This window comes from Cervus canadensis, chromosome 7 (genome assembly GCF_019320065.1).
Source record: "Cervus canadensis isolate Bull #8, Minnesota chromosome 7, ASM1932006v1, whole genome shotgun sequence".
Lineage (NCBI taxonomy): Eukaryota > Metazoa > Chordata > Mammalia > Artiodactyla > Cervidae > Cervus > Cervus canadensis.
In genome coordinates this window covers 51,398,138-51,422,276 of record NC_057392.1, presented here as the reverse complement: position 1 = coordinate 51,422,276, position 24,139 = coordinate 51,398,138, and the positions used below count along the sequence as shown (strand labels likewise).

Below are 24,139 nucleotides of genomic sequence, written 5' to 3'. Positions count from 1 at the left end.
TGGTTTTAAGACTCGAATTGTGGTTGGTTGGTTTTTTAACCAATTACAAATGCAGAGTAACTATTAACTGAAAAGCAGAAGACAGTGGATTGAGTGTCTCTGGGACAAAGAATCAACTCTAGATGTGAGAAATCAGTGACAGTTGAGTTGGTGATGCCACAAAACCTACTTCAAAAAGAAATGCTAAAAACAGTATAAGATCCACTGCATGGCAATTTCCAAATGCTTAAAAAAAAAATCACAACACAAATTTTTTTTTTCTTTCCAAAGAACACAATAAATCCTACATAATTGCAGATTTCAAAAGAAATGAGAAAACACAAAAGTTTAGACTCTTGCTGCAAAGTGAAGTCTCCCACGTTAGATACAGGAACATTAAACAGCCTACGGTGTTCCCCCAAATAGCCCATTGTGTAACTTGAGCAATATGTATTTGCAATTTAACTTCTGTTTTGCCTAACTTTATTTTGTAAATGCATCCTCTTCGTGTTGCAAGACTGTCAGCTGATGTAGATTTGCACAGCAGTGCCCACCTTTAAACACTGAGATCTCAGGCAAATGGATGCTCTTGGCACCACTTATTGGGTTGCAAGCTGCTAGGTTGCTCTCATGATTAACAGTTCTTCTTTCCTGGCCAATAAGAATAGGGAGGTTACAGAGTCCTAGGATTTGGAGTTGGAAACAAAGATACTAATCAGGTAGATTGTCCTTTTGTAGATATGGAAACTGAGGACTGGAGTTGGGAAGAAATGTGCCATCAATGTCAAAGTCTGATTAGCTCAGTTAGTTGCTTTCAAACAAAAATGTGTTTCACTGTGTTATGTAAAAATGGCTGGGGAGAAAATGGTTAAGTTCAAACAACTTGTTATTTCGAAGACTGCAGGTGACAAGAAATAATTTTTGCTGCTGTCTGCTCAGCCCCTTTCCCTCACTGCTTGAAAATGCAGTGAACTGGGCCACTAATTTACAATGCAATTTGCACAGCATAAAACGGAGGTTTCTGTTCGAGACCATTAAAATCAAAGGTCACATTTAATACCAACCTTTCATCCTGCCTGGACTCAAAGCGTTTCAGAATTTGTCATTTAAGAGTCATAAATACTGTGCCTCCTTTTCAGTGGTATCCTGGAGATTTCATCTCTCACATTTACTTCAACACAAAAATTCACAGAAATGGAGAGTTAAGGGAAAGAAAAGGAAAGAAAGTAAAAGAAAAAAGGTAACTTGGCAGTCTCTATTAATGATTTCAAAAGCTTGTCCTTGGGCTTTTGTGGGGATAAGATGGTTAGCACCAATGATGTATAATATAAAGAGAAATATAGACACAGATGATCTGTCTGCTGTGGCGAGTGTGCTTGTCAGAGCTGTGTGCCCCCTGCCAGTCCTGGAAATGCTATGATACCAACTGTTTTTATCCCATGTTCTTCCGACAGCATAGCTTGCCAGCATATGATATGCCAATTCTTGTGCTCAGCTGCTAAGTCGTGTCTGACTCTTGCGACTCCATGGACTGTTGCCCACCAGGCTCAGACTTTGTCCATGGGATTTCCCAGGCAAGAACACTGGAGTGGGTTGCCATTTCCTTCTCCATGCCAATTCTTAATCAATGCTAAAATTCTGTAGAAGAGGGTTCCACACAGAACATTCTTATCCTTCTAGCAAGGAAATGCCAAATGCTGTCACTCTGCCTTCTTCCTCTAAAGCACAACTTTCCCAGAGAGCCAGAGCAGTAAGTATGCCTCCCACTCTTGGAAACTGCGTTTGTAGTCAGTAAAAAGCTCTGCATAAATCAAGAGGAACCACCCTTTGGAAAGAGAACAGCTTCTATGTGTTTGGAACTCTACAACCAATATGAATATCCTCTGGCAGGAATTATTAAGCTCTTGTGTTTTACAAATGCTCATTTCATTTTACTTCTTTGTGTATAAATATCCATCTTATTTCATTTGCAAAGCCATTTTAAGGTTAAGTATTATGATGCCACTTTCATGATGATAAAACAGCTTTCAATATGTAGTGATTTACCCAGATCATATAGCTTGGAAAGGGGCAAATCCAGGTCTTAGGTCCAGTCTAGTTTTCATTTCACTACATTTTAATCTCCACGTCTAAGGAATTTACAGTACCTGTTAGGGATTTTATGCTACCAAGAATTGATTTATCGAGTATGACAAGAACCATGTCCCTCTGTGGCCCAATGAACAGAACACAGCTCAAATCTACCTGGAGACCATATGATGCAACTGCACTCTCTCCTATTGAATGTGACTGTGGTGCCTCTCAATAAATCAGATGTTCATGGCCCATTTATTCCAATGAAGCTTCCATTCTCATATGGAGGCTGTGGTCATGTGACTGTGAGTACGCTCAGCCTAGTCTCCAAGAACTGAACCCAGGATTTAAGGACTTCCTGGAGAGACAGGGCAAAACAAACCCAAGTCAAAGAAAGAGAATAGCGTATTTCCTTAAACAGCTACCTTCCTCCCTGTCTGTCAGGGTAATTCACAAATATTATTATGCAGTTACAAGACTGCTAAATTCTTACTTAGGCCATTTATCAGTCCACAGGATGTACTTTCTTCAATGAAGACGAGAGCTGCAACAGTAATTAAGCACCTACATGACTGCACATCCTGCTTCATAAGCATTTACTAATTCTTTTTTGTTTATTCTTCACAATAACCATGTGAGATCAATTTCATATTCATTTTACTGATGAGAATATTAAGGATCAGAAAGGGCAAAACATTTACCCAGTATTTCATATTTAATAAGTGAAAGGACCCAGAATCACAGCTCTGATTAATAATAAAAGGTAACAGTGAATCTTCGAACAAGCACAATAGCTTTGTTCCACAAGTCTTGGTGTGTTAGACTTCTTTTATTTGCAAATGCTCTTTTTGGGACTGGTGATGGTGCTGTCAAATATTCGTGCTAAAGGAAGATCTAGAATGAGGGGAAGTGACTGCACAGAGCCTCCATCATCATGCAGTCTACATACTTGTAATTACAGTAGGAAGGGATGCTCTAACTACAGACTGATTTCCAGCTCATTCACATTTTCCTGTGTTCCAATGTGGTTGTTATGACTAAATAACTTACAAGAGAATGAAAACCAACACAGAGGACGGGAGTTGGTGACTGACTTGTTAAAACTTATTTAAAATGTCAAATCGTAATTGTTAGATTTTCCAGCTTGATGTTGGGTCAAATGGCCAAATAGTTGTCTTAAATATCAATGTGAGGACAAAGCTAAATAATGTGGATAGTTGTGACCATGTTGGAATGGTTGGAACCATTCCATGTTCCAACCATGGAACAATGGTTCCAACCATGGAAGAATGGTTGGAAAGGAATGATTTTAGGATCTTTCAATCTATAAAGAATAATATTTGCCAATTAGAACTGAGTTACATGAGTTCAATTTCTTTGTATACCTTCACCGGCAACCCAGATCTCTGTTAGGAATGAAGTTATTCTTCAGCAGCTGACAGCACTATTGGCCGAAATTCCTCATGTTCTCAGTTCCTCCAAAATCCACTGCAGAGAGTTGTCTTACCCAAGATCACAGCTGACTAATCTCCATTTTGGAGTCTGGTTTCCTGAGCCAATGATGAAGAGAAAGGAGAGGAATGAATAATACTCATCTTCCACGAATGTAAAAAGCCTGTCTCATCCTCATGCCACCAAAGCAAGGTGATAACCCTTAATGTTACAACTGATGGACTTCAGTTGGCAATATTTCATCAGAAGAGTTAAGTTTCCTCAATCTTGAGGAATAGTAATCTTTATTTACTATTCATTACCCATAGCATTCCGCCCTAAATTTAAGACGCTGAGTCATAGCCCCATGATCAAAAAAAAAAAAAAAAAACCAATAAATCAAAGACTATTTAATGAAGGCACCCACTTCACAACACTCTGTTTGATTTGAATCTGTTTTCTCTTAGCAGGCCTTCAATTACAAGGCTCTCCACATGGCTGAGGGTCATCTTTGGATAGCTTAGTTTGCCCTCGTTTATTTTCTTCAAAATCTCTTTCCCCATGGAGAAACTTCTGCCATTCTTTTCTTGTTTTATTCTTTAAAGTCATATATGAAAACAAATCCAACCCTTTGATAGAATTCTTCAGCTACATAAAAACAGCTTTCCAGTTTCTCTGAAAACTTCATCTAACACTTTCAGAATTTTTAACCTTTGCTCACAGGACTTAAATTGACTCCTTCTTCCCAGGCAAGAATACTGGAGTGGGTTGCCATATCTTCCTCCAGGGAATCTTCCTGACCCAAGGATCAAACCCAAGTCTCCTGCATGGGCAGGCTGATTCTTTACCAATGAGCCAACTTAGGAAGCCCACAAGGCACCATACTAGACCCTATGAACAGAGTGAAGCTCAGAGTCCAGAATAAATTTAAGAAAACTTACTTTCCTTCCTGAAACTAATTTCCAGGCCATGGTCACAAAGACAGTTCAGTGTATTTTTATATCCTGTGACCCCCCCACCCACAAAAACATAAATTTTTTCCTGCAGAAAAATCTGTAATTCATCTCCTCCCATTAACTTTCCTCTATGTGATTATTTCTTTTTTTTTTTCAGGCACAAAGAACCATCCCTAAATTACTGTTAACCTTAACATCTTATAAATTGGACAGTGTCACATCAAGCTATTTGTTATCTACACCCCCATGTAATGGAGGTTATTCCTTGTTAATCCTGGCCTGCCCTATTTTACTGTTAATTCTCTTTAACAATAAGAGAGAGATTATTTTCTGAGCTCTTAGATTGATAATGCAAAAGAAGATTCCTCTTGATGGAAAGTAAGTGAATTTATACATTGTTCTCTAAAATGCAATATGCACTATGTGTTTATATATATAACCTTGTTTTTCCTTAATATATTGATGTCTTCAAACCCTATAATAAAGAATAGTTTTTAAATGCCAGATAATTAGAAACTTCTGTGGAAATCTTCATTTTAAAGTAAATCATCAAGAACTTTTTCTAGGAAATAGCAAAAAGAAATAGGGTTGAAAACAATTCCCAGATGCACCTATCTTTTTTAAATTTTACATTTGAAATAAAATTTAACCCATAAGGTTTGGGAGCTTTAAAGAATCTTCAAGACCATCATTTTGAGATGAGAAAACTGAGGCCCAGAGAAATGCAGTATTTATTAAATCTACTACAGAAAGTGTATAGCCAATGAGGACATAAACTCTGGCATCCAATCTATCACTTTATTTCACAATAATGTTTTTCCTTGACTGCATTGGATGAGAAACGTTTCAGTAATTGAATGTCATGGGTATGAGAAGATGAACCCATTGAAGCAGACAGTCTGATGTGTCTAGTTGTGTTTATTTTATAATCTGTGTGTCAAGGAAAACATATTTACAAATAGAACTTGCTATACATTAAGACTATAGCAGGACAATGATTAGGAAAATTTGCTTTAAATCAGATAGACTTAGGTTCAGATCCCCACCCAGCCTCCTGACCCTGAGCAAATCACTGCTCCTGGCCTTGGTCTCTTCATCCCTCATAGGCTTACTATGAAGATAAAAAGGAGTTAATATGGGTAATGCACATAACGTGATGTACTACATGAGTGTCTGCTGATGCTTTTGTCATTGCTACTATTATTTCTAGACTCAAGAATTAACTTTTTTAATGTTCAATACAAGTCTGTTTTCAATAGTCACTCTTTTCAGTTGGTATCAGCTGGCAACAATATCAAACCAAAGCAAAGGAGCCTAACCTAGGAGAAGTGGGCACAGGACTTTGTTACTGTGGGTAAATGCTCTCTACTTGTTATGAACTGAGAAATCAAAGAAAACACATGGATCCATACAGCATTTGGGGACATGTCTCAGTGATTATTGAATCTTCTCAACATCATTTAAAAATGCTTTTATGAATAACATATAAATAAGCCTTGGTAGTAATATTTTTAAGCAAAACATTGAAAGTCAAAATGGAAGATATTTTTCTAAAAGGCTTGGCTATAAGGTTTTATAAACATACACAATGTGATTAGTTCTTGCTCTAATTTTATTTTAAAAAGATCAAGGTCTGATTACACCAGTAATATAAAACTAGTGACATCTTCATGAGTTCTAACCAATATTCTATGTCAGAAAACTATATAGTATTAATAGATACAAAGAGTAAAAGTTATTACAGATAAATGGAAATCATTAAATGTGAGTTCATCTTGTGGGAGGGTGTATGTGATTGTGGGGAATACAAGAAGAAGAGACAATGGCATCTTTTGGGCCAGTTAATCAGGATGATAGAATTTATCCCTGCACAAAAAGGTACTTTGACTAAAAATGGGCCAAGGTAGAAAAGAACTTTACATAATATTCAAATTTTTGACTTCTTAAATAATCAGAAGATATGAATTATGGTTTTCTTTTTTTTTTAGTAAACATTTTCTTTATTTTTATTTTTTTCATTTATTTTTATTAGTTGGAGGCTAATTACTTCACAACATTGCAGTGGGTTTTGTCATACATTGACATGAATCAGCCATGGAGTTACATGTATTCCCCATCCCGATCCCCCCACCCACCTCCCTCTCCACCCGATTCCTCTGGGTCTTCCCAGTGCACCAGGCCCGAGCACTTGTCTGACTTACGGTTTTCAGCCTGGCTACCCAATGGGATCACATGAGGAATGAACTTTTAAAAAAGAAGCCTTTCTGAACTGTTTAATAGATGTGGTATGAGCCAGATACTAGGGTGCTCTTGAGGCTCCTCAGATGATTTTCATGTGTTTTACGGTACACTTAGCTGGGGCACAGAGGAATAGAGGCTATCAAAGTGGTTGACTAGCAACATCAACATCACCTTGCAACCTGTTACAAATGCAAAGTATCAGGCCACACACAGACTTATACAATCTTTTCAAAAGAAACTCTGGAAGTGGGAAGATTACTCTGTGCAGCATCAAAGACCCTCCTGACCTGGTTCCTATCCATCTTTCTACCCCTTTCTCTTATTATTCTACCTCCTTCCAACCTTAAACTCTGTTATTTTAACAAGCCTTCCAGGTGATTCTGGTGCACCCTCAAGTTTTAGAACCACTGCACTGTAACATAGACCCTACATATCTCTAGTGGTTACTGGAGCCTATTCTCACTCAATTAAGTGACCTACCTAGTGCCTTAGTTTGCATTTGAAGACCGCTCATTGAGCTTACTTCCACTTTACCTATACCTAATCTCAGTGTTTCTGTTTATGACAGATAACTGTAAATGTCTTCTTTCTGATTATGGCAAATGAGTACCAACCAGCCTTCAGGCATCATTGTCCTTTCCGGTGCTGACGCTACCTTCTCCACGTTACTCACAACCATTCTTTCCTTACAGAGTCCACGGCTGCTTTCCAGTTCAGGCTCTCGTTACTTCTTATCTTCGCTATTGAAATTGTTTCCCAACTACCTTCTCTGCCTCTAGTACCTACTCACTCCAATCCATCACATACACTGCTGACAGTTTAATCTTCCTAAAGTGCAAGCCAGGTCATAAACTCCCTCAGCTCAGAAATCTTCAGTGACTCACCACTGAATAAATTCCATCTACTCTGTCCAGCAAGAAAGACCCTCCATGACCTGGTTTCTGCCTATCTTCTTTCACCTTTCTCTCACCATTCCACTTCTCTTTGAACCTTAAATTCTAAATGACTTACTCTTCCCCAAACTTTCCCACTCTATATTTATTTTTAACCTTATGTTTTACCTAATGCTTTCTTTCCACCTGGATTGTTCAAATTTCATCTTCTGTTATCACCTACTCCAAATTCTTCTCACATTATAACTGTCTCATAATTAATCAGGGCCTAGCATTCATCTACTGGGTTAACAAAAAATTGATAATTGCCTTCTATGAACTATGCTGTAATTTAGCAGTACAAAATTCTAGATGAATGATATATTCATTCATTGAATAAACAATAGCCTAAAAATCTACTGACCAACATGTTTTCAAAAATTTCTTTAAAAGATTAAAAGACAATTGGAAACGTGATATTCAATATTCCAGTAGCTTACTGAAAAAGAAAATTTGGGAAACCTCTCTTTTCCATTTTCTGGGTGGCTCCTCTATCACCACTCTCTCTATCGGGGGAAATGAGACACAGTGAAGTCCTCTGAACATGTATCCAATTGCAAGCACTTTAAAGGATAGTCCCCCAAGCATGAAAGACAAACGAGCAAATCAACACACTTACGTGATTCTATGAGAGGATGACTTGAATGGACAAGTATTGGTAATGGAATAAAATTGGGTCGACTGGATCTCAGTCAAACCTGGCAGCTGATGTATACGTTTCATGCTACTTGGAGTCTATCACAAACATGCAATTCTCTGGACTCCCTCTTTATTTGGGTAGGATAACATTTTTTCTCTGATAAAGCTCCACTCCCAACACAAACTCCCCTATTCTTACCTAATTAGTGATTTTTATTTCTTCTAAATACTTTCCAAGTTTCAGAGATCAGCCAATGGGAAAATGGTAACTAGATTTAAATGTCATGCTTTCCTAATAGTAATTAAAGTTTAATGGAGCTTGTTTCATGCGCTGTAGGCTTTATTCAGTTGAGAGATTCTGGTGTGCCTTATGGGCATCATGACAATACAAGGAGGTATTTGGTATCTTTAGACTGTGACACATCTCAAACATCTCAGAGGTATGAGAGAGTGAAAGAGATACCAAGAGTAAAGAAACCAATTGTCTAGGTCCTCAGAACATCACCCCTGGAGAAGGGAATGGCAACCTACTCCAGTCTTCTTGCCTGGAAAATCCCATGGACAGAGGAGCCTGGTGGGCTTCAGTCCATGGGGTAACAAAGAGTTGGACACGACTATGTGACTACCACTTCAGAACATCATAAATAGTCCTTTAAATAACTAAATTTTAGATGACATGATTCAGGAAAATCTAACAATGGAGCAAACTAGCAGAACAATGTACATGGATAGTATATAGAAAGAAATATAGTTCAAGTCTTAGAAATCTAAAAGTAAAATGTAATTCAGGTCAACAAGTATTTACTGATCCATAAAATATAGGAAAAGACATTACTAAGATATTTGAGATGTATTCTTTATTTCCAGTGATAACTAGCAGTATAAAGATAGGGTAAACAATTATAAAAGAACAATTGTTATTGAACATATTGCTATTGAATTGTTATTAAACATCATAAAATTAAACGGTGTAAAGATTTGGAGAAATAAAGCAACAAAGCAACACACACACACAAAACAAGAGAAAAGTCTCTTAATAAAAGAAATAGGCATTTGAAATGCCTTATAATTTCAATTTTGATTACAAAATTAGTAGTAAGAAGGAGAAACCACAGAACAAAAAGAGAGAAAGAGAAATGCCAACTGTGATGCATATTCAGGCCCTACCCATAAACTAGGAGAGAAGAAAAGTAAATTGATACTACACTTGATCTTAGCCAAAAGGCCGAGAAGTGATGAAAAGTAAATTGAGAACAGAAGTGAAAGATGGGGCTGGAAAACTTGGCGGGGCCATATTGAATAGGATGTGAATATGAGAATAAATTATAACTGGTAGGTGAAGGAAAATGAATGAAATGCAGGTTTCTTATTCGCTTAGGATCAAAAATGCCCCCTGAAACAATATTCATGATTATTCACGATTATGAAACAATATTCATAATCAACTCTACTGGAGAGACTCAGATAATGTTTTTTTGGCTGAGAACTGAGCTCATGAGAGTGTCCAGAGAAAGATCAGCTTTCTTATTCTTGGACATGATTATTCTTGGATTATAGATTTCTTATGTCAGTACTAAAAGGTCAGCATCTGGAACTTAATGAGAAAGAATGATAATTGGTGTTTGTTCTTGCATATCAGATTTGACATTGTTCTAGTGTGGAGTTCCTTGGGGGCTAGAATTGGCAGATAGGAATTGAATGGTAAAAATATGTTCTTTTCTTTTCTCAGTGATAAAAGATAAAATGCTATTATCAATACATAATGCTTTCATAGTACATGACACAAGCAGACGTTCAAACACGTTTTTATGACTATGTTGTCTGATACCTTTCAATTCACTCTGACACAACAGATTGGAAAATGGAGGATGTATTCAATCCACCAGTTTGACTACTACTGTCAAAAAGGACTGCTCGTAATGGCTCTTTTCAAATACAGGCTGAAATTCAGCACACTTTCATTTATCATTTCTGCAAAATGAACGAGGCATTAGAGTTCAGAAAAATAAATGTCGAATTAAAAATCTATATTTGTATTATGGGACAGTGGAAGATCTCCTCCAGACATTTTATTTCCTTTTCCATTGGAGAGACCATCTTTATTTCCTCCCTATATATTCTGCACTACACCTCTGGCCATGCTTTCCCCTAGACTAGGGGTGGATAGCTTAATACAGTGACTCAAGAGCATTAATTTTTTAGCTATAATAAAATCACATTAAAGGAATATTGGAAGGCCCCTGGAGAGACCCCAGAGGTGGGTAGCTGACCCACCTTCCCTCTGCTACTCGCCTGGGGCCACAGCGAGACCACCTGTATGCCACCCTGCCCCATACCCTCCGAGCAGCCTGCCCCCGCTCTGCCCAGGGCGGCCGTGGGCAGGGGTCGGGTGGAATAAGACCTGTCTACCTGTCAAAAAAAATAAAAAATAAAAAATAAAAATAAAAAAATAAAGGAATATTGGGATTATCTAAGATAAAACCAGCTTCTTGCAGTTTTGTACTTTCAACACATTTTACTTATCAAAGGCGCCTGAACGCTGAATATTACAGGTTACCTAGGAAACTTACAGTGACTACGCTTAAAAACAACATAAAGCCCTTTTAATGAAGCAGAATGCCATTTTAAAACATTCTATTTTGGGAATGGTAAAAGAAATAGTTAACAAGTAAATATTAGCACATAGAGTCTCTTCTACCCAGGCTTTCTTTTTCACATTAATCTTTAGTTGTCTGCTATTTCTGTCACCAAGTTTCAATTAAAATATAGAAGTAAAGAATATAATAATGGACCATAGGCAATGGTTTTTAGTATCAGCTGTGGTGCAGTTCATGAGATCTGACCCTGAGGTCCCTCATATTGGGTGATAAATAATTTGTATGTCTTTAAGCACTTATTAATTTAGGGTGACTACACATATAGTTTCCTGAGTATAATCCTGGTTTTTGCCTGAAATTCTGGCAAAATGCTTAATGGTGCTACTTGAAAATTATTCAAGTTTGAATGATAAATTATGTGGTTGCCTTAATTATCTATTATATCCAAAACGGAATGAGGAATATAAAACTGAACCAGGATAATTAGTGTCTCCAAAGAGCTACAAATGTATCCTCTAATAGAAAAAAAATGCAAAAAATAGCATACTACATTATTTTATGCTTGTGTGCTTAGCTGCTTCAGTCATGTCCAACTCTTGGCAACTTCATGGACTGCAGCCTGCCAGGCTCCTCTGTCCATGGGATTCTCCAGGCAAGAGTACTGGAGTGGGTTGCCATGCCTTCCTCCAATATTGTTTTATATTTTCTACTAAAATAATATAATGTTGTTACATTATTCACTTATTATGAATTGACAAAAATAATTTTTTTCCAAATGTTTCTGTCTACTGCAATAAATTGTGTCAAGAAGACACTTTCCCATAGCCCATAAGATGAAAAAAGATAAAATATCTACAGCAAAGCTTGTTACGATTCTGCAAACCCACAGCAGCTTGGTTAGCAACAAAATCAAGGTCACCTTGGCTCCTCCCCAATCCTAAATCTACCAGGGAGAGCCTGCTTCAGGGTTAGGATTTTGTAACATATCCTGAGCGTTGTTGCAGTGTTTTCTGAAATCCAATTACCAAATCCATTATTACTACCAGACAAACTAATACAGCATTTCTGTATTTGAAGATGCAGTGTGCAACATAGCTTAGCAAAAGGAGCTTGAAAAGTACTTCTGGATGATGCTGGTGGTGATCCTGGTAGTAATGATGTATAATTCCATTTCTTTTAAATTTACATTCTTACTCTAGTCAGTTAAAAACAAACATGAGGCTCCCCCCCGCCACAGCCCCCAGCACAGCTCACAACTGAAAGAAGGTACTTTTCTTACCTTTTCTCAGTAACCCTTGTTATATACAGTAAATAAAAATTATACTAATATGACTATAAAATGAAAAGGCATTTTAGGGTTCAAATCTCAATTCTGTCACCTTTTAGTTCCGTGTGCTTGACCATCCAGTGCTTAAATATCTCATTTTTACAAAAAAAAAAAATTAGAACAAAATGAAAGAAAAAATGTGAAGTGTCTGGCATGATGTTGGTAAAAATTAAATCTGAATGTCAGTTCTCAAATGTACATAATAACCAGAGTAATTAGGGTTACACCTGCCAGTGAGGTTCTTGCAATGACCCCTTCTAATGCTAGTAGGTTAGAGCAGTTTTTAACCTCTAGTATGTAAGTCCTGGGTGTTCACTGGAAGGACTGATGCTGAAGCTGAAACTCCAGTACTTTGGCCACCTCATGCGAAAAGTTGACTCATTGGAAAAGACCCTGATGCTGGGAGGGATTGGGGGCAGGAGGAGAAGGGGACGACAGAGGAGGAGATGGCTGGATGGCATCACTGACTCGATGGGCATGAGTTTGAGTAAACTCCGGGAGTTTGTGATGGACAGGGAGGCCTGGCGTGCTGCGATTCATGGGGTCGCAAAGAGTCAGACACGACTGAGCGACTGAACTGAATGAACTGAACTGATGTAAACGAATGGGCTTCCTCAGTGGCTCAGGGCAAAGAATTCACCTGCAGTGCAGGAGACTCAGAAGACGCGGGTTCGATCCCTGGGTTGAGAAGATCCCCTGGAAGAAGACATGGCAACCCACTCAGTATTCTTGCCTGGAGAATCCCAAGGATTGAGGAGCTTGGTGGGCTACAGTTAGTGTTGCAAATAGTCTGATATGACTGAATGATTGAGCAGGCAGGCATGTAAATGAGTCAGTTGAAGTACTTGTTAAAATACAAATTCCCAATGCCACATAGAAAATTCTGATTTTCTGCGTCTAGAAGATGTCCAAGGACCTTTTATTTCTTACTAGAACGTGCCCACCCATTACCACAGATCACACTTGCATAAATACAAGTTAGAGAAAATGAAGAAATGAAGCTTAGCCACAATCTCAAGGCTGAAGTTTCACATTGAAAAATACAGTGAATCACTTAACAGCTCTTTCTTGATATCCTGTCAGCAAGTTAGTTCGTCCCAAACTGAATTTACCTCAAACCTTGAAAACTGAATAGATTCAAAAGTTTATAGCTTTTCTACCTCGAAAGCAAAACGTACTCATCCTACAGTGTGAATGTGAAAAAATTAAAACCCTGCTCTACTGCTGGTGGAAACCTAAAAGAGCTTTGGAAACCAGTTTGGAAATTTCTATAGTTAAAAACACTATAACCATGTGAGTAGCAATTCCAGTCCTACATCTATACCTGAGAGAATTGAAAACATATGCTCATGCAAAAACTTGTGCATAAATGTTCATAAAAGCATTATTGATAACAGCCCCAAAGTGGAAACAGATATGATGTCCATCAATTGAATAATGGACAAATAAAATGTGGTTAATGCAATCATGCCTCCAGAGAAATATTATTCAGCCATGAAAATGAATGAAATACTAATACAAGCAACAGGAAGGACAAACCTTGAAAACACTATACTAAATGAAAGAAGCCAGACATAAAAGACCTAACATTGTATGTTTCATTTATATGAAATGTCCAGAACAGGCAAATTCATAGGAACAGAAAGTAAATCAGCAGTTTTTAGTGGCTGAGAGCGGAGTGGCACCCCACTCCAGTACTCTTGCCTGGAAAATCCCATGGATGGAGGAGCCTGGTAGGCTGCAGTCCGTGGGGTCGCTAAGAGTCAGACACGACTGAGCGACTTCACTTTCACTTTTCACTTTCCTGCATTGGAGAAGGAAATGGCAACCCACTCCAGTGTTCTTGCCTGGAGAATCCCAGGGACGGGGGAGTCTGGTGGGCTGCCGTCTGTGGGGTCGCACAGAGTCAGACACGACTGAAGTGACTTAGCAGCAGCAGCAGCAGCTGAGAGAGGATGGAAATGCAATGAGGAGTGACTGTTAATGGGTATGGGTTTTTTGGGGGGAGATATAAAACTGACCTACTTGTACAACTTCATGAATATGCTAAAATTCATTGTACTGTACACTTTAAAAGAGTAAATATTTGTTACGTGAATTTATCGCAGAAAACATGGTTCAAATGGTTTCTGAATATCTCAAAGAAAACTCTAAACTTCCCACCTTGCCATGTGGGACCCATCCTGTTACAGCCCCTCTTCTTATATCCTATTCCCAAGACTAAGTAAACCATTGTTCTTAAGTACTAGGGCCTGTTTTCCCCTGGTTTGTATATGTGTACAAAACATGCATACTTTGTATATGTTTGTTTTATGGGCAGGTACCATAATGTGTCACACAATGTCAGTACTGCATGAATGCTGAGTAAAAGAGCAAACTTTTTGTTCTCCCAAAACACAGTATGCCTTAATTTTTATGTCACAATATTCACTTTAAACACAAATATGTGGAAATCCTTAAAATAAGAAAAAAGCAGGATTCTGTCCTTGGCAAAAATATCATAAAGTGCCATTACTGCAGACATAAATAAATAAATACACACCTATGCATATTGCACACAAAAATCTCATGCACAGACACAGACATGTATAATACAGGAATGAATAAGCAGATGTAATACAGTCTCACAACCACCCTGTTTTCCCCTGCTCCAATCAATAAAATCACTATCTTAGCAGCAATTTTAGAAAGAGAAATAAAACCCAGGAAGCATAACTCCTGTACTTATTCACATTTAGAAACTTAATCCCATATCCTGTGCCTCTGTCTTTTGCTTATGCAATATGCTTTGCTCTGTTCTTATAAGGATGCCAGTTCAATTTTCTCTCTCTAGAAGTAGACTAGTAAGTAAGCAGAGTCAATATCTGAAACATATATTGATTGCTTCCTCTATTACCCTTTATCTGATTATTGGAATATTGAAAGCTATGTTTACCAAAGAGAAAATGTTTACTTCTACCTGGAAAAGCTACAATTCCACTGAATTTATATTAAAAAAAAATCCACCAGACCACAGAAAGTGAACAGGAGGTAAGTAACAAACATGAAACTGGAGGAAGAATTGACTGGAAATCAAAGCAAAGCCTAGGAATGAAGACTTATCCCCAACTACCCATTATTGATAAATACAGGTCAATTACTTCTTGTAGTCCATGATACATAGTCATTACTTTCAATTGGTACTTAAAATGGATTCAACTTCAGCAAAGATTAAATTGAGAAACATTTTAAGAGAATTATAAATAGCTGGAGCAACTGAAAATGGTTTCAACGTTTTTATTGTGGTAAAAGTCACATAACATAAAGCGTATTATTTTAATCGTATTTATCTGCACAGCCCAGTGACACTAAATACATTCACATTGTTGCACAGCTCTCAGCATCATCCTCTCCCAAATTTTTCACCTTTCTAAACTGAAACTCCATCCCCATGAAACAGTAACTCTCCATTCCCGCTCCCCACCCCTTCACCCCTGGCCCCTGGCATCTACTGATGTACTTTGTGACTTTATGAATTTGACTATTCTAGGTACCTCATATAAGTGGAATCAAACAGTATTTGTCTGCACCTAATGTATCCTGGGTGTTCACTGGACGGACTGATGCTGAAGCTGAAACTCCAATACTTTGGCCACCTCATGCAAAGAGTTGACTCACTGGAAAAGACCCTGATGCTGGGAGGGATTGGGGGCAGGAGGAGAAGGGGACGACAGAGGATGAGATGGCTGCATGGCATCACCGACTCGATGGGCATGAGTTTGAGTAAACTCCGGGAGTTGGTGATGGACAGGGAGGCCTGGCGTGCTGCGATTCATGGGGTCGCAAAGAGTCAGACACGACTGAGCGACTGAACTGACTGACTGACTGAATGTATATTGGACTGCATTTTTAAGGTTATATTAATACAAGTCTTACAAACAGACTATAGTTCCTTTTTTTTCCCCCTTTGCTACACAGTAGGTTCTCCTTAGTTATCTATTTTATACCTGAATGCGAAGTTGCTTCAGTTGTGTTCAACTCTTTGGGACCCTATGGACTGTGGCCCTCCAGGCTCCTCTGTCCATGGGGTTCTCCAGGCAAGAATACTGGAGTGGGCTGCCATGGCCTCCTCCAGGGGATCTTTCCCACCCAGGGATCAAACCCACATCTCTTAAATCTCCTGCATTGACAGGTGGGTTCTTTACCACTAGCGCCATCTGGGAAGCCCATTTTATACCTAAAGAGTGTATGTATGTCAAACCCAATCTTCCAATTTATCCCACCCTCCTTTTCCCACCTTGGTGTCCATACATTTGTTTTCTATGTCTGTCTCTCTCTTTTTTAATGAACAAACTTTTAGTTTTTATTTTCTACTTTTCTGTGTTTTATAAAAAAAGCACATATTACTTTAAAGTGTGTTTTTGTTTAACCTAGAAAATTAAAAAAAAAAAATGATTAGAGATGACATTAACCATACATCACTCATTACCACAGCAGAAACCCTAAGTCCTGACATCATCATTCTGCTAAGCACATATACACTTGGTCATACATTGACAGTCAGTAGAAATGGAAATACATTAAACTTCACTGACTGCTCTCACCACAGCTGTATTCCATCTGCTTAGCAGGGATGCCAAGTCAACTTGTCAAGGCTCATCACCTTGACACAGCAAACAGTCAAAATCATTAAAAATACTGGGAACTTTATCACAATCACAATGCCCTCAGGTATTTTTTTCTTCAGAACAGGAAATGATACATTCTTGTAGTATTAAAGATACAACCTAAATCAGTGTCACTATTTTAGGAAAAAAAATATACTAAGAATTGAAAGTCATACTCCAAGGAAATGTACAATCCATATTTACTTAAGGCACTAGAATAATCAATATTTATATTAAAGAAGATCACCTGCTTCACTGACTTACACTCTAGTGTTGGTTGCATTTTTTAAAGTAATTATCTAGTACAACTGTCTAATTCTATGTTTATGAGAAAGGAAAGATGGGAAGCCAGACATTATGAAAGTCTGAGTTTTCAGTAACAGATTTCAATCACTTAGGTTAACCCATTCAATTCTCAGAATAATTTTCGGAGTTACCTTGGCAGTACAATCCTTGTTTTTCAGTGCATCAAACATTTTCAGGCTGTACAGGGCTTAAGATATTGTAAGATTTCCCACCCCATAACTAGGAAGCTCTTCAAGAGTATGGACTTTCCTACACCAAGCATAAGTGGTCTAGCGTTGGGCACAGGGTTGAAACACAATAAATTTTATGAATCTAAATGAATGAAATTGCCAATAACTGAGCACTGGAATGTTAAACACACAAAATTAATTGATGGAAGATTGAAATTTCAACTCTAATAAAATATTTTCCTACCTTAACAAATTATACTGGTATAATATTTATTGACTCTATGTAAAGAATAAAAATTGGTGGGAAAAAAGAAAAATGATATCTTCCTCCCACTGGGGATAAGGAATCCCCACATGTATTTTTATAACTGACTGACCTCATTCAGACAGGACATGAAAGAGTTTAAATTTGTATGCAGATATTCTGGCTCCAACAGTTTTCTACCACCTTTTAACTGCTCATTAGATAATCCTGTAAGTCATGATAATTACAGATTTTTATTTCTTAGACATTTTAAAACTGTTTTTAGAATAGCATTACCATGTCAGAAACCAAATATTACTTACTACTAAATAATACAATGCAATAGGCTGAAAATTAATAATCAATCTTTCGGACTGAGAAGAGCAATTTTTAATAGCATAAAGTGAGGTTAATATAAATTCCTATGAAAAATGAAAAAATTGCTATTATAAAGAATTTGAATGATCAAAGGATATAAACTAAGGCATATTATTATCATACAGCTTTAGAACATTCTGTAAGTGAAAGAGATCTGTTCATAATGTCTGAAGAATAGAGTTCTTATCCTATATTTACTAACTAGCAGTTCACACACTTGAAAAGCTGGAAAAAAGTCACATTCACGTTAGTTCTCTCATCTGTAAAATAAATACATCTCCTTTTACATGCTTTCAGTAACTGTAAAAATTAGATGATATATTATGTGAGAAAGTATGTTGTAAATTTCAAAGTGCTGTGTACATGGTGGAGATTATTATCTAATATCTTGCTACATAAACAATGCAGCAGGATCAACATCCCTAGGAACTAAACTAAGGAATCCCAGGCCCAATTCCAGACTTACTTAATCAGAATATACATTTTAACAAGCTCGTTGTTTAACTATAGGAATGTGTGGTTATCCAAAATATGTGATGTAAAACAAAGGTGAATCCATGGCCCCTTACACACACATGTATTTGCTGTTACTCCCTTGTATTCTAGTTAAGCATACTCTACAAATCAAGAGTGTGTTGGTCTATAGGGGTTTTTTGATTAACGTTTTCTGTATCCTTCTGATATATTTTACACTTCATATCATTGGGGGGCAGGGATTGCCTTCAAATATGTAGTTCATTGCCTAATAAACAAATATGTAAAATATAACTTTAAGAAATAATAATTCTATAATCTGGCAATTAGAGAGGAAAAATGTCTTTGATGTAGAGCTAATAGTAAGAAACTCTCAGTAACAATAATTCTGATGTGCCTGGAGATCTTCAGAATAGAAAAATAAAAGGTTATTATTTAATATTCATGAACTCCCACAGTTAATTTTGATGAGATCCGATGTCAGATTAACCTAAAACTTGTGATGGAATAAATAAAAGCATTCTTCCCTTTTATTTATTGTTTTTTACATGCATAAGGGTAACAGCCTCAACACATCTTAAAATGGACAAAAGGAAGTCATGAAATGCAAGGTATGACAAATAAGATTAATCCAGCATATCAGGAAAGATGACCTCTCAGGTTGTGGAAGTAGAGTTGAAAAATAAACACAGTAGATATGGTCTCAAAATTTCAAAATGAGAAATGAAAGCTTTCATAAAACTAAACATGTTAAACTAAGGATGACCTACTTAAGAAAATAATTTCCCTCTCTAATCTTTAAGCACCTGAATTAAGTAGTTTAGATTTATAGTCTCTAGACATTTCTAAATTTGATAAAAAAATGAAAGTTCACCAGGAATAAAACCTTTGATTAATTTTATCTATGAAAAAAACATCTACACCATTCTCTCAGACCTTGGCAATGATCTCTGACAGAATTCTGAATTCTCTTTATTTTAAATGCTGTTGATATATTATGGATGCAGCTTTCAGTCATGCTGAACAAACCTTGCATTGTACAGAAAATCTGAAAATGACTATTTGGAGAGTGACAGGTCCCCTTTTTACTAAGCTAATATTTAAACATTAAGAGTCACAGAGCATCAATAGCATTGAGAGAAGATAAGGTACTGTGCAGAACTCCAAATAAACACTCTAAATGTATATTTTCATGTATTTAAACTAGGGCTGTTACAGTGAAAGGAGGTTACATAAAACTAGGAAACAATCATATAGCAAGTGTACATTAATCAGCCTATACAATAAGAATGACTGACCAGAAGAAAACAGAGACTAACCTCAGTACTGCCTACTACTTATGATATACAGAGCTAATTCCTCTAATGAACTGGATTCATTCATTGCTCAATGTCACAAACATAATTCTCAACAAATACTCATAAAGTATACCTCTAGAATTCAATAGTTAATCAAATATATCTTTGTTGTTGTTTCTTTCCATTCACAAGGGCAGATCTTTGAAACCCAGACTTTAAGATGCATGGTTCTCCTTCCTACTAACAATGAAGGTAATGGATGGGTCATGAGTTTATCCATTAATCTATCAGGCCTAGTTATTTCTCTAATGATCTCTATCTCCAAGGGTGGCTTGATTTTTTTTCTCCAGTCTTCAGTTTTGTTATCTGGAGAATAATATGGCAAGACTAAAAAAAGAAACAGAAGTTTCATTAAATGGAAATTCTTCAACTGTCTCATTTTATGTGCATAAAAATCCTGCCATTAGCACTGTAAAGAGTGCTGGAGGCTCAGGGGAAGAAGCGAGTTACCTTATTAAAGGGAGTAGAGCTGGGAATGAATCCAAAGTCTTTCTTTTTAAAAGTGTCTTGCTTTCTATTATCCTATAGGTGCTCCAAAGGTTCTCGACAGTTCCAAAGTTTTAGTCTAACTCAGTGAACTCCCCTGGACACCCCACATGTAATCCTTCTGAAAAACACTATCAAAGGCAGTCTTTGGGTAGTGTTGTATTGTGACTCATCCCAAGTCAAGCCTATGCTAACCTAATTCTCCCAATTCTGACGGGAAGCAAATTGCCTATGAACAGTACTCGATTGGGAAGGTAGCCCAGTGTCCTGGAAAGAGCAGAGGCTTTTGAGCCATGTGGATGAAGCTTCCTGAAGAGCCTGCTCAGTGCAGAACCATTCCCAGTCTTTTGCACTTGCAAAATACACTTGTCTTTCACATGTAAAGCATCCAAAATTGTGCACAACTTAAAGTATTAATTGAGCCCAATAAATATGTGTATGATGAATAAAATACTGGTTCTTTTCCATTCTCTATTTGGTTTGTATACAAATGATAGCACTCATTCATTATAACACTATTCAAGATTAATGGTAAAAAAAAAAAAACACGCAAGCTAATAGGCTTGTTTTGTTTACACTGACTATCTCAGAACTGCTGATTTCAATAAGTTTATTCTTCCAACTAAGGAACAAAGAAGAAATCCCTGAACTCCTGCACCAAGAAACTGATGAAGGAAGAAGATACTGCAATTCAGCCTGCTCTTTTAATGCCAGATTGTGACAAAACTATTAATTATATGAAACTTATTCTAGCAAGAGCTCTCCAAGTGTGTGACAGACTGTTAATTCTGCTGACTGTGGACCTCAAATCACAAGCAAGTTTAAGGTTGGGAAACCCAGCGAATTTCTGAGGGCTTAGTGGGAGTGGGAAAAATAAAAGGGAAGGCGTGTATTTGACAGTAAGGGAGCAAGGGTGGAGATCTCAGAAATAATAAAATCTTTTCATGGAAGTTCACGATCTGGCATTGCAGGTAGAACAGAACTCAGTGAGGAAATTCGTCTTATAAATTTTTCATAGACCTTGTGCAAGTTATATCCTTACCCTTATGGAAGTCCATTAGAGTCCTGAAAGTTCAGAGGAAAGAGGGGAAAACAGGTGCATTCATGCTTGATTTTTCCATATGTTTGTTACTCAATAGAAGGACAATGAGTGATGAATCATATACCTAATTACCATACACCGGAGAGCTTTTTGGATTTTTCTAACCCAGCAATGAAAATATTGCCATTCAAAAAAAAAAAAATAAGTAAAATCAACATTAGTATAAGGCTGTGATGACTTGTCTGAAATTCCCTAATATCCTACATCTACTAAAGAATCCCAACTTTTCAGAATTAAGATGATCTTATGATGATAAAATTATTTCTTACTCTGAAAATCAACTTAAATATGTTTACCTGCTAAAACTAAGGATGATTATATGCAACAATAAATGAGCTTAACTTCTATTATATGCAAAGATTTTGCTAGGAGTTGCAAGGGATAAAAAGACATATCAGAAGTATTTGCTGATATTTCAAGGTTCTTGAAATCTACTGAAATCTATGACCTAGTACACAGTGATTGTATCACACAATTTTCCATTTCCATCCACCAAAATCCTGTTTCCTCCCAGTTTCCCATGTCCTAATCCTTCAAGGTTCAGCTTAAATAGTATGAAAAACTTAGCCTGATATTTTATCCGAAATAAAAATAAAAATTCTACCTCCAATTTCCCAGAGCTCCTTATTTCTATTTTTAAATATTACTTATAATTTCTCATTTTATATTATCACTATACTCTTGGTCACAAAAAGGACATGACTTAACTTTTATTTGTTAAGGTATGTCCCTTTAAAGCAATTGCTGCTGCTGCTAAGTCACTTCAGTCATGTCCTCCTCTGTGCGACCCCATAGCCCCATAGCCGACAGCCCACCAGGCTCCCCCATCCCTGGGATTCTCCAGGCAGGAACACAGGGGTGGGTTGCCATTTCCTTCTCCTTTAAAGTAAACTAATCTGAAGGATAAAGAAAGGATCCTTTGGAGCTGTCAGGAAACAGGAACAAGTCAATTACAAGGAGGAAAAAATAAAGTTGACCTTAGAGCAACATTCAATTCTAGAAAGCAGTGGAGCAATACCCACAAAAATCTTCACAGGAAAAAAAAAAACAAAAACCCAAGTATTTAATATCCAGCCACAGTATTGTTCAAGTAAAAAAGTTAACAGAAAACAGTTTTTAACATTCAAGAATTCAGGGGATATTGTCTCTATGAGTACTTCTTGAGGAACAGTTTCATCCAGCAAAGATATATTTTTGGAAAGACTATGTAAAAAGATAAGGAGAGAAAGTTGAATCTACTTATTTATGGAACAAATTTAAACATATGCAAGGATTAAAATGATAGGAGAGAATGTAAATATTATATATCCTGACCATGGGTGAGAGAGTGAATTAGTATGGTAATTTTCTCACCTCAAAACCAGGGTTAAAAGATATTTTTAATTCTTTAAAATAAGTAATGGGATATAAGTATTTAATAGCTCAAAGTAAAACACTAAGATGATGTCATTAGCTGAAATTAGCTGGAGGAAAGAAGGATGGGGAGAATAAAGAAGAGTAAAAATACTAATCCCATCATTGATTATAGAGGAGAATCAAATACTGTTTAAACAAAGAGAGGATTTGGTCTACTCTTCTAGAACATAAAAATTTAGGACATAAAAATTATACTATTTCAAGAATACCAACTTTCCAGTTATCAGAAGCAACACATACACACATACCCCACAGTAAGCAAAAATAAAGTACAATAGCTTAAAGACAGAAAAGTATAATATGAAATAATATACAATTAATGTTAAATATGCATTCCCTAATAACAGCAACAAGTGGGCAGCATGGTCTGTTTTGCTCATTGCTATGTCCCTAGCACCTGGCACATTGTCTGGCTATTGAGTGGCATGAAAAAAATCTTAAAAGAATAAAATGCATATAGGCTAATCTCATATATTAAAGAAAAATACTTTCAAGTGGCAGCAAGCCCCAAAACGCACTTTGTACTATATAGATGAATGATACCTAAAATAAATTCTTCAGAAAATTTGAGATGGAAGACCAAGCAAATGCAAACAAAAAGAGAATGAACGTCATTATTATAATAATAGTCAAGGTTGAATTCAAGGCAAATAACTGTTATTAAAAAAGAACTGTTGCTACAAGAGATGAAATGGATTTTTAACAAAACTATGTATTAATGGGCTTCCCCAGTGGTGCTAGTGGTAAAGAACCTGCCTGCCACTGCAGGAGACATAAGAGATGCTGGCTCAGTCCCCGGATTGGGAATATCCCCTGGAGGAGGGCATGGCAACCCACTCCAGTATTCTTGCCTGGAGAATTCCACGGACAGAGGAGCCTAGGGGGTTCGAGTCCATAGGATCACAAAAGTCCAGCATGACTGAAGCGATTTTGCACAGATGCATGTATTAATAGATTAAAGAGCTAAGATTAAATAGGCACTAAATAACAAAGTAGCAGCATTCATAAATTTAAACACATAGTAACTGAGACAGACCAAAGTAAAAACCTAAAACGGAACTTTTCTTTTTACTAGTGGCCATCGAACATTCACAAAAATTTACTTACTTCTGGTTACACACAAAATATAGGTAAAATCAAAACGGGAAAGAGTTAAGGCAACAGTCTCTGATCACATAATGAAAAAATCAGAAATTAACAATGAAATTGGAAAACAACACCTAATATTTTAAAGTACTCTTACCTATTGTTGTTTAGTTGTTAAGTCATGTCTGACCCTTGAGACTTCATGGACTGTAGCCCGCCAGGCTCCTTCTGTCCACGGGAATTTCCAGGCAAGAATACTGGAGCAGGTTACCATTTCCTTATCCAGGGGAGCTTCAGG

The 24,139-nt window shown here is 37.0% G+C and overlaps 1 protein-coding gene and 1 pseudogene across 7 annotated transcripts in view; both read right to left on the bottom strand.

Annotated features, from left to right (window-relative positions):
• The window catches only part of FGF12 (fibroblast growth factor 12), a 585,143-nt gene that overhangs the window by 72,086 nt on the left and 488,918 nt on the right, over nucleotides 1-24,139 (bottom strand). The gene's annotated exons all lie outside the window — the stretch shown is intronic.
• Nucleotides 9,421-9,488, bottom strand: LOC122445704 (annotated as a pseudogene).